The sequence below is a fragment of the Lactuca saligna genome, chromosome 9 (genome assembly GCF_052625555.1).
Source record: "Lactuca saligna cultivar CGN05327 chromosome 9, ASM5262555v1, whole genome shotgun sequence".
NCBI classification, from domain to species: Eukaryota; Viridiplantae; Streptophyta; class Magnoliopsida; order Asterales; family Asteraceae; genus Lactuca; species Lactuca saligna.
The window spans coordinates 58531551-58541721 of record NC_136425.1 but is presented as its reverse complement, the minus strand read 5'-3'; the positions used below and the strand labels follow the sequence as shown (position 1 = coordinate 58541721).

Below are 10171 nucleotides of genomic sequence, written 5' to 3'. Positions count from 1 at the left end.
TGGGCTGGGAAACCTAATGGACTAATGGGTAAATGAAATTATGATGGGAATCCATCATATTTTCATCCATGGCCTTATTCCAGAAGGTTCAATGGATTGCTTAATGTTTAATCTATCCATTAGGGTTTTTGACTGAAACCCTAGCTACTCACAATATAAATAGATCCCCTGGGTTACAGAAATTGGACACTTGCTTTCCCTAGAACCCTAGAGTCAATTTGTGTGCCTCCTCTCTTTCTCTCAAATACAAGGTTCTAAAAAACGCAAGGCGTGACTTGGCGGAGAGGTCAAAGTTAAGTTATGCCAAGCCTTGGCAATCCATGGTGTTTTTCAAGGCGTGACTATTTTATATACATCAAAAGAGATAAATCATATAATTATTGAATTGTATCAAATATATGAAGTTTTTAGAAGTGTTATATTAACATTTAATATAAAAAAGTTAACAAAAACTTAATTATTTTAGGCCCGACAAAATAAATCAAAAAAATCCGTGCCTTGAAAAAAACTCGCGCCATAACGCGATATGATACGCTTTGACACGTTATTTGGGCGTCAAGCTTAACAAACCCGCCTTGGAGGTTTTCGTAACGGCTACACCACGCCTTGCACCATGGCATGCCTTGAGGCGCGCCACGGCGCGCTTTTTAGAACCTTGCTCAAATACTGCCCTCTTGCTAGTTGGTATTTGTAAGCCATTAGAGGAGTGACAAGTGTGACTCTAAGCTCTAAGGACAACAAGATTCAAGCTTCCAAGAAAGAGGTAATCATCTAGATCTCTTTTAGATTGTAAATTTCGAATTCTATATCATAGATCTAGGGTTTTCAAGTCTTGGATGAAAGCATGTTCATTAGAGAAACCTAGATCCAAGTATTAGGGTTTTTATGTGCACATAGGAATGTTCTTATGGCCCATAACCCATCAGTGGTATCAGAGCCACGTTGGCTTCTCTTGAATTTGATGCTTTGTGCTTTGATTCTTGCTTTTAAAATCGTTTTTGTGCTTACTGCCTAATGAACTCGACGAGTTCCATGAGGAACTCGATGAGTATGTTGAACTCGACGAGTTCCAATGAGGACTCGACGAGTTTAGCCGTCAGACAGAAATGTTTTTAGGATTTCTTGTTGTTTTGCTTAAGGATACTTCAATAAAATCCAAATTTTATTACCTTTTTGTCAATATCCTTAATAAAACAAAAGATAATTGCCAATTATTTGAATGATAAACTTCTTATTTGATAATAATTGATTATTTGAATTTATTTGGTGAATTATCTTAATCCTGATTAGGTCAAATCTAGATAATCATTAAATTAATTGTTTAATTTAAAATTATTTTCTATTTGATCCTTATGTTTTGAAAAGTTCAAAACTTCTCCTCAAGTTTTGAAATTTAAATTTTGTGATTAAAATGTTTATCTTGAACTATTTAAATTTCAAACCCTAGAATTTTACAAGTTTAAAATTCAACCTTACACTTTATGATATTATAAGATATATATATATATATATATATATATATATATATATATATATATATATATATATATATGCGTGTGTGTGTGTAACTTAAATGCTAGTCTTACCGTAAGTAGGCCTCATTCATGAAGCCGATCTATAAGGGGGGTATAAGGTTATGGCCTATAAAATGACCATTTAATGGGTGTCCACTATCACCCACCGCTTACTTGATTGGTGGAGGGTCGTTAGTCAAATGGATAGAATAGGGCAACCCCTTCTCATTAATAAGTATAATGAATCTATATAAAGTAACTAAACATTTTAAAAAATTCTCTATCTTAGTTACTTTACGAAAAGTGAATTGATGCAATTCCATGAAATTACACTTTGTACCCTTGCTAAGAAGTTAGTGGAGCGTGTGTGGTTAACCGGCACACTAATTGGTTCTAAGCAAATGTGGCAAAGGGTGACTCATTATTTTTCATAGTTCGATGGAGGGTGTGTGGTTAACCGACACATCGAATACGTGACTGTAACAATTAGGGCACCATGTACATTTGCATGGTTATTCACACCCGCTTTGTGATCCTCAGCATCCCAGTCACAAACTTGAGGGGCATATCGAGATTAAAACATGTCATTGAAAAGTTCAATGAATCTCAAAGGAATCTAGGAGTTTTCAATACATTTAAAAATTAATCTTCCTTTTGTTTTTCATGATGGATAATTAGTGAATCGTCATTCACTTACCTTCAAACTATTTACATGTTAGATTACGGTATCCCTTTTCTAATATGTAAATAATGTTGGTGGACCCTAACCCTAATTTCTCATTTTGGGTGTTTAATTAGGGATTCATTTCTAATCAAACTTTGTTCTTTTCTATTTCAGATGTCGAACTCAAACAACAACAACGCTTCCGGCTCCACCTCATCTGGCTCGTTCTCACTCATAAACTTGTGTGGGAGAGTGATCTTTGACGGGTCCAATTTCAATTATTGGATCCGCAACATCCGAATGGTCACTCATTACGAGGACAAAGAGTATGTCCTCGATAAGGATTTAAATGAGGTAAACATTAACACTGCTACTCCCGAAGAAATCGTTGCCTTCGAGGCTTATGAGCGTGATGCCACGAAAGTGCATTGCATCATGCTAGCGACCATGACTGTTAAACTACAAAAGTCCTATGAGGACTATTATCCATACGATATGCATCAAGACTTGGTGGACCGGTACCACCAAAGTGAGAGGCAGGAAAGGTATGAGATCATCACTTCGATGATCACTGCCAAAATGGGTAGTGGAGAATCCCTTACCACTCCTCTGCAAAAGATGCAGAGATATGTTGATCGCCTGCTGAATTTGAATGTTAACTTCGATGAAGAGCTGGCAATTCACATTATCCTTCACTCCTTGCCTCCCTGCTACAAGGAGTTCTGCATGACCTACCACATGAATAATGAAGAGGTAACCTTGGGCAAGCTTTAAGGATTTCTTAGGACTACTAAGAGCAATCTCAAGGACAAGCCTGTTGCATCAACTCCCACTCCAACCGTTGCTCTTGTTTTGGCCATTGGGCAGGGGAAGGGCAAGAAGAGGGAGGATCCTTTAAATAGCCACCACAAGGGAAAATCCCAAGATGGTACCTCTTCTAGTGGAACCAAAGTTGGTTCTACTAAGCCCAACTCTAACCCGAAGGAGGCAGAGTGCCACCACTGCCATAAGATAGGACATTGGAAGAGAAGTTGCCCGGAATATCTGCAAGCCATCAAGGATGGGAAGATCAAGCCATCTTTCACAAATATTTACACAATTAAATCTAATGATTCATCACATGCTATTTCTTGGGTTCTTGATACAGGATGTGGTTTTCATATATGTTCTGATTTGCAGGGACTAAGAAGAGATAGGGATGTGGAGCATGCAAGGATAAATCTAATCATGGGGAACAAAAGATCATCGCATGTCGCCAAGATTAGAGTGTATTCTCTAGCGCTTAGTAATGGATTAGGATTAGATATAAATAATTGTTGCTATTCGCCAGATATGGAAAGAAACATCATTTCATTTCATGGTTTGTTTAGACAAGGATTTAGATATTTATTTGATAATGTGAAAGGTTCTATTTATGCTTATCTAAATGGTGTTTTGTATTTCGAAGCATTGCCTAGTAATGGAACTTATGAAACTGTTATGGTTGTAGATAACCTAGGAAATGATGTGTTGTGTGTGGATTCTTCCAATAGTATGGATAAAGCATGCTTGTGGCATTGTCGCCTTGGACATGTCAACCAAAAACGCATAGCCCAACTCCAAAAGGATGGAGTGTTGGAGTTTTTCGACCTTAGGGACGATGACGTGTGCGAGTCTTGTTAACTTGGAAAGATGACCAAGTCACCCTTCATTGGCACTTGTGAAAGGGGTCAGGGTCTATTGGATCTCATACACATCAATGTGTGTGGACCCTTTAGATCCACCATAAGGGATGTGAACCGCTTCTACATGACTTTTACCGATGATTATAGTAGATATGAGTATATCTACTTAATCAAGCACAAGTCAGAAACCTTTGAAAAGTTCAAAGTGTTTAAACAAGAAGTGGAGAATCAATTGGGCAGGAAAATCAAGATGCTTCAATCCGATCGAGGAGGATAGTACCTAAGTCTTGAATTCCACGACTATCTTAAGGAATGCAGAATAGTTTCACAATTGATGCCACCTAGGACACCGCAGTTGAATGGTGTGGCTGGGATTCGTAATAGAACCTTGTTGGATATGGTTCGTTCCATGATGATTCATGCTTCACTACCTATCTCATTTTGGGGGTACGCCTTAGAGACTGCCACCCATATCCTTAATTTAGTCCCTACGAAGAAGGTTGCCAAAACACCTCATGAAATGCGGATAGGGAAGGCTCCCTCTTTGGCACATATAAAGGTTTGGGGTTGCGAGGCTTTCATAAGACAAGAGACTCACGACAAGCTCAAAACTCGTAGTCAGCGGTGTATTTTCATCGGTTACCCACAGAAATCCTTTGGATATCTCTTCTATAGACCATGTGACAATGTTGTCTTTGTTGCGAGGAGAGGTGTTTTCCGAGAGCGAGAAATCATAAGCCAAGGAGAGTGTGGGTGAAAAATCGATCTTGAAGATATTCAAGAGTCGAGTGATGAAGTAACCTCTAACGCTGGTGCTCAACCCAAGGAGGAAACTCCGGTTGAACCGATTGATGAGTCCTTTCCTCTTAGACGTTCCGAAAGAGTTCGGGTTCAACCCCAGTTTTATGGTTTTCATATTACTATGGATGGGGATACGTTCATTATTGATAGTACCCTAGTGAATTTGGACGAACCTAACAACTATAAGGAAGCCATGGCAGGCCCAGAGTCAGCAAAATGGAAGGAGGCGATGGATAGCGAGATTCAGTCCATGTATGACAACCAAGTTTGGAATTTGGTTGACCATGTTCCTGGATGTAAGACGGTCGGGTGCAAGTGGATCTTCAAGAAAAAGATCGACGTGGATGGGAATGTGCTTATATATAAGGCGCGATTGGTTGCAAATGGTTTCACTCAAACTCTCGGAGTTGACTATGATGAAACCTTCTCGCCGGTTGCTAAAATAAATTCTATTAGGGTGATGTTGGCCATTGTTGCATTTCATGATTATGAAATATGGAAAATGGATGTCAAACCGGTTTTCTTAATGGGAAGTTGGCTGAGGATGTTTACATGGCTCAGCTAGAGGGTTTTGTTAGTGCGAAGCATCCCAATAGAGTGTGCAAGCTTGAGAAGTCCATTTATGGACTTAAGCAAATGTCTTGCAGATGGAATCTTTGCTTCAATGAGAAAGTCAAAGAGTTGGGGTTTATACGAAGCGAAGATGAATCATGTGTATATGTCAAAGCCAGTGGGAGTATAGTTAGCTTCCTCGTATTGTATGTTGATGACATACTTCTCATAAGAAACGACATCCCGACACTGCAGAAGGTTAAGTCTTGTACCGGGAAGTGCTTCGCTATGAAGGACCTCGGAGAGGCTTCCTATATTTTGGGAATAAGGATAGTGAGAGATCGAAGTAAGAGACTAATAGGACTTAGTCAGAATACTTACTTCAAATAAGGGAGAGTTACCGATCCAAAGTAATTCCAAGTTGAGTAAGACTCGAAGTCCGAATACCGAAGTCGAGATAGTAGAAATGAATTGAATACCATACGCTTCTGCAGTTGGCTTGATTATGTATGCTATGACTTGTACTCGCCCTGATGTAGCCTTCTCTTTGAGCATGGTCAGCAGATATCAAGGGAACCTTGGCAGAGCACATTGGACCGCAGTCAAGAACATTCTTAAGTACCTTTGGAGGACCAAGGAATGGTTTCTAGTCCTCGGTGGGAGTGATGACTTAAAGGTGTGAGGGTACAGTAACGCCAGTTTTCAGACCGACAGAGACAACTACCATTCGCAGTCGGGCTGGGTCTTTACCCTCAATGGAGGAGCAGTGACTTGGAAAAGTTCCAAACAAGAAACAGTAGCTGATTCAACATGTCAATCAGAGTATATTGCAGTGAGTGAAGCGTCAAAGGAGGAGATATGGTTGAAGAACTTCATTGGAGACCTTGGAGTTGTGCCTGCCATAAAGGAGCCCATGAAAATTTTATGTGATAATGAATGAGCGGTTTCCTTGACCGAGGAACCGAGGGATCATGGTAGATCTCGACATATCGACATAAAATATCACTTTATTTGACATCGGGTAGAAGAAGTACTTCTCGTAATGAAGAGGGTATCGTCAGAGGAAAACCCAGCAAATCTGCTTATGATGGGACTAAGTAGGGTTAAGCACTTGTAGCACACTAGGAGCATTGGGCTGAAGGACGATATTAGTTTAGATTAGATAGTTTAGAAACGTGTAATAGATAAATGTAATTGAAATTTGATGATTAAATAAAAAAAGTATTATTTATAAGTAAAGTTACTATCTTATGTTAATTGTTTAACTATTGTTTCACTTTGCATGTTTTGACTTCCTAAATAATTGAGTTATTCAAGAATAATCAAATTATTCCAACGGTCCACAGTCGTTCATATGTTGGAAGTAGGTATGAATGAAGATTGTCATGAATAGGTGTGTAGATTGTCTGAAAGGTATTAGACATAGTAATGGTTTGCTACAACGTTCATGAGTACTTATGAACAAGTTTTGAGTATTGGAATAAACCTGCGCTTGTTGGAATCATTTCATGGAATTTATCACGAGTGATCGCAAGACGATAATATCATATGGTCTTACAACCTTGATATATGCAAAAACGCATCAGTAACTTGATGTCATAAAACACATTATTGTAGGGATGAGCAGCGGAAGCGGGTACCAGCATTTGGAACCGGAACCGCCTCGGAACTGCCGGTTCTGGAACCAGAACTGCCTTAGGCGGTTCCGGTTCCGGTTCCTAAAGTCTAGGAACCGCCTTAAGCGGTTCCGGTTCCAATTCTCATTTTTACGAAACCGATGCCCGCTGGATACCCGCCGGTTCCGGTTCCAATACCGGGTACCCGGAACTGGCGGTTACCCAGAACCGGTACCGACGGGTACCCGCCTTTGTATTAAAAAAATATTTAATTTCTATATTTTGGTTTTTAGGGCACCGATTGCAAACGTAATTCGTTTTTAGGGTATATGATTTTCATTCTAAAAAAACCGCCGTCTTCTATTCTCATCAATCTCCTCTCTCCCCTCTCATCGTTATGTTCAATCCAAGATTCAATCGGCAATTCAAGGTCAGATTCTCAAGGTCACTTCCCTCGTCTCCCTCAATTCGAGTTCGTATCACGTAACCCTCCCTCAATCTGTTCTCCCTGTTCAATCAATTCGATGGTTTTCCTCGATTCCTGCTCATGCCGACGATCGCCGCAACTACAAGTCTTTATCTTCAAGTCTTCATCGAAAGGTTTAATTGAAGGTTCATCTGTTATGTAAGTTCTTTTTATGTAGTTAGAACAAGGTTTAATCAAATCAATTGTTTTTTTTTTTTGTGTACTCAGAACTAAGAAGACTGCAGACGCGGGTGAAGGCGGAGAGGGAGAGACTTTTATTCTCCATCGACGAAGTCCGAAAAAACCGAGTAAGCCTTAAATATTGTTTTCTCTCTGGAGTTCCATTTTGGTTTACACATGAAAAAAATTAACAATATGATCTTTCCATTATTGTTAGGGTTTGTGATTCATCTGTTTGGTTACCAGGTCTACCTGAAGTGAGTAATTCATACATCTAGTTTGGATTACCCTTAACACATACATCTAGTTTGGATTACCCATTCATTTTTATTTTTATATGCTTTTCAGGTGGATTACCAGTTCATACATGAACTGAGTAAGTCTTACATATTGTTATGCTCTTTCTTTAGCTTCATCCACTAGCAAATCCTACAAAACATATACCAGGGGAAAAACTGGAAATTTAAATATGATCATATCAACACTTACAATACAGATTCTAGGGGCAAATATATGTCATTTTAACTAGTAAAACATCACAATAGAGATACACCCTCCTACTATATATGTGTGGTTTAGTTCCTACCTTTTAAGTCAAAATGAATGAGCTAATAAGTCCGACTTCAAAAAATTTGTTCAAAAGCTTTGTTTCATAGGAAAAATATTTCTAGATTTGATGTTGATTGAATGAGCTAACAATCTTTTGATGAAATCTGTCATAGAACTTGTCCTATTGATTTGAAGGAAAGTTACGATATATCTTGTACTTTTTTTTACAGGTAAAAGGACATCCGTTCTTTAATGGTGTAATCTGAGATACCCTTGCCATTTAAGAGGTGGGTGATGTCATTTCCATTTTCCACAGAATTGGCGTTAATAATTTATTTTTTTATTTTTTCTAAATTTGAATATTTATATATAGGTTGCTTTTATACCACAACCAGATGGCATAGATGATACTGGTTATTTTATTTCAAGATAAAGTTGTAGTTCAACTGGAACACCTAATGCTCAAGACTGTAGTGATGCATCTTTAGACATTACTGAATTCTGTTCAGACTACTAGAGAGACACTAAAGAGGTACACATTTATTTTCTGTTTATTTATTATACTAAATTTGTTTGGTAAGACATTTATATTTATTTCTTTTTTCAGTGTTGTTGTTGTTTTTGCTATTGTGTGTTGTTGCTGATTTGCATCGGTTCTTAAGTTGTTGTTTTTGCTGTTTGTAGTTTGCTGATTTGTTGTTGCTAATTTGTATTGTTGCTGATTTGTTGTTTCTATTTTATAGTTTGTAGTTTGTTGTTTTTATTGTTGTTGTTTATAGTTTGTAGTTTGCTATTTTTATTGTTGTTGTTTTGGCTCTTGCAATTGTGTTATTTAAAAGTGGGAAATGTTTTTAGTAGCTTGTTATCTAAAAGATCAATTTTTTGTAAATGTTTTGGTATTATATTTTGTACTTATATTGTTTGTATAGGTTAATTTAGATAATTTGCATGGCATGTATAAAATAACAAGTTTTAATACTCGAAAAGTCGGGTACCCGGAACCGGAACCGGTTCCGACGGTTCCGGTTCCAATTCCAAAAACTTAAGAACCGCCGGTTCCGGGAGCGGTTCCGGTTCTAGCAAAAAGAGGCGGGTACCCGGTTATGCTCATCCCTACATTATTGTGTATGATTTGATTAGTGAATGGTAAATGCATATAAGTTGAAGTTTATCTGTTCCTTTTATCCTAAGAGGGTAAAAGCGATATCAAGGCCCCTCGATGATTTGTTTTGACTTATGTGTCGAGCCCGGTCAGGACTGAATTGATGTGTTCAATTAAGTTCTATATCAAATGAATCTGAGATCGAGAAACAATCCCTTATCAAAGAACAGGTTATTGATAAGATCAGATTTCAACAACGTCTTTGAGAGCTATGATTACTTATTGGAATATGCTTACATTATAGTTACTCGACTTATCCAAGTGGGAGACTGTTGGATTAGTGTCTAAGCCCATAACTATATTTGGTAAGTACTTGACCCGGTTGTGCATGGTCCTTTTGGGTTGCCTTCACCATAGCAACTTGACAGGGAATACGATTTGGCAAGTACTTGACCTGGAATTCATATGTAATCGATCCTATATCTGAAGCATATGGAATACGATTCATAATGGTTTACATAAAGACATGATACTTTACCAGTTTCTCGCTATAATATTTCCACATATAGAATTTCCTTATGTTGAATCATTTCAAAATAACATTCACATATGTACATGACTAAATTCGATTAAAATCTCAATCTACGCTTTTAGATTTGAAATGAAGTATGAATTCCTCTCCCTTAATTATAGCAAAACAATTTTTCAAACCCTGCATCTTTACAAATTGAAACTTTTCTTTTCTATAATTAACATTGCTAACTCGCAACTCTTAATGTAATAATTGTGCTCCCATTAGCATAATAATTACATTCTTATTAGAATAACACTTATGTTCCCACTATCTTTAGCATGTACTCAGAAATCAGCTGGACTTCTACAAATCAATACTTACTGACCTTCTTACCAAAGTTCAGATATTTTATACGAGATACCTTTATAAGACTTTATCTAGGATTATCAAATGCATACACCTTTCATTAGATATCTCACATGTGTGTCTAAACAATTTTAGAACTTACAGCCATAATTCTGAAATGCTTATACCTTTTGCCATTTCTCA

At 37.7% G+C, this 10171-nt stretch overlaps 1 long non-coding RNA gene across 1 annotated transcript; it reads left to right on the top strand.

The window, feature by feature from the left end:
- The first annotated feature begins 7616 nt into the window (after window positions 1-7616).
- Window positions 7617-8418, top strand: LOC145014308 (uncharacterized). Its single transcript, XR_013665486.1, has 4 exons — window positions 7617-7714; window positions 7806-7833; window positions 8237-8293; window positions 8380-8418. It is a non-coding gene; the product is annotated as an uncharacterized LOC145014308 (long non-coding RNA).
- The last annotated feature ends 1753 nt before the right edge of the window (window positions 8419-10171 follow it).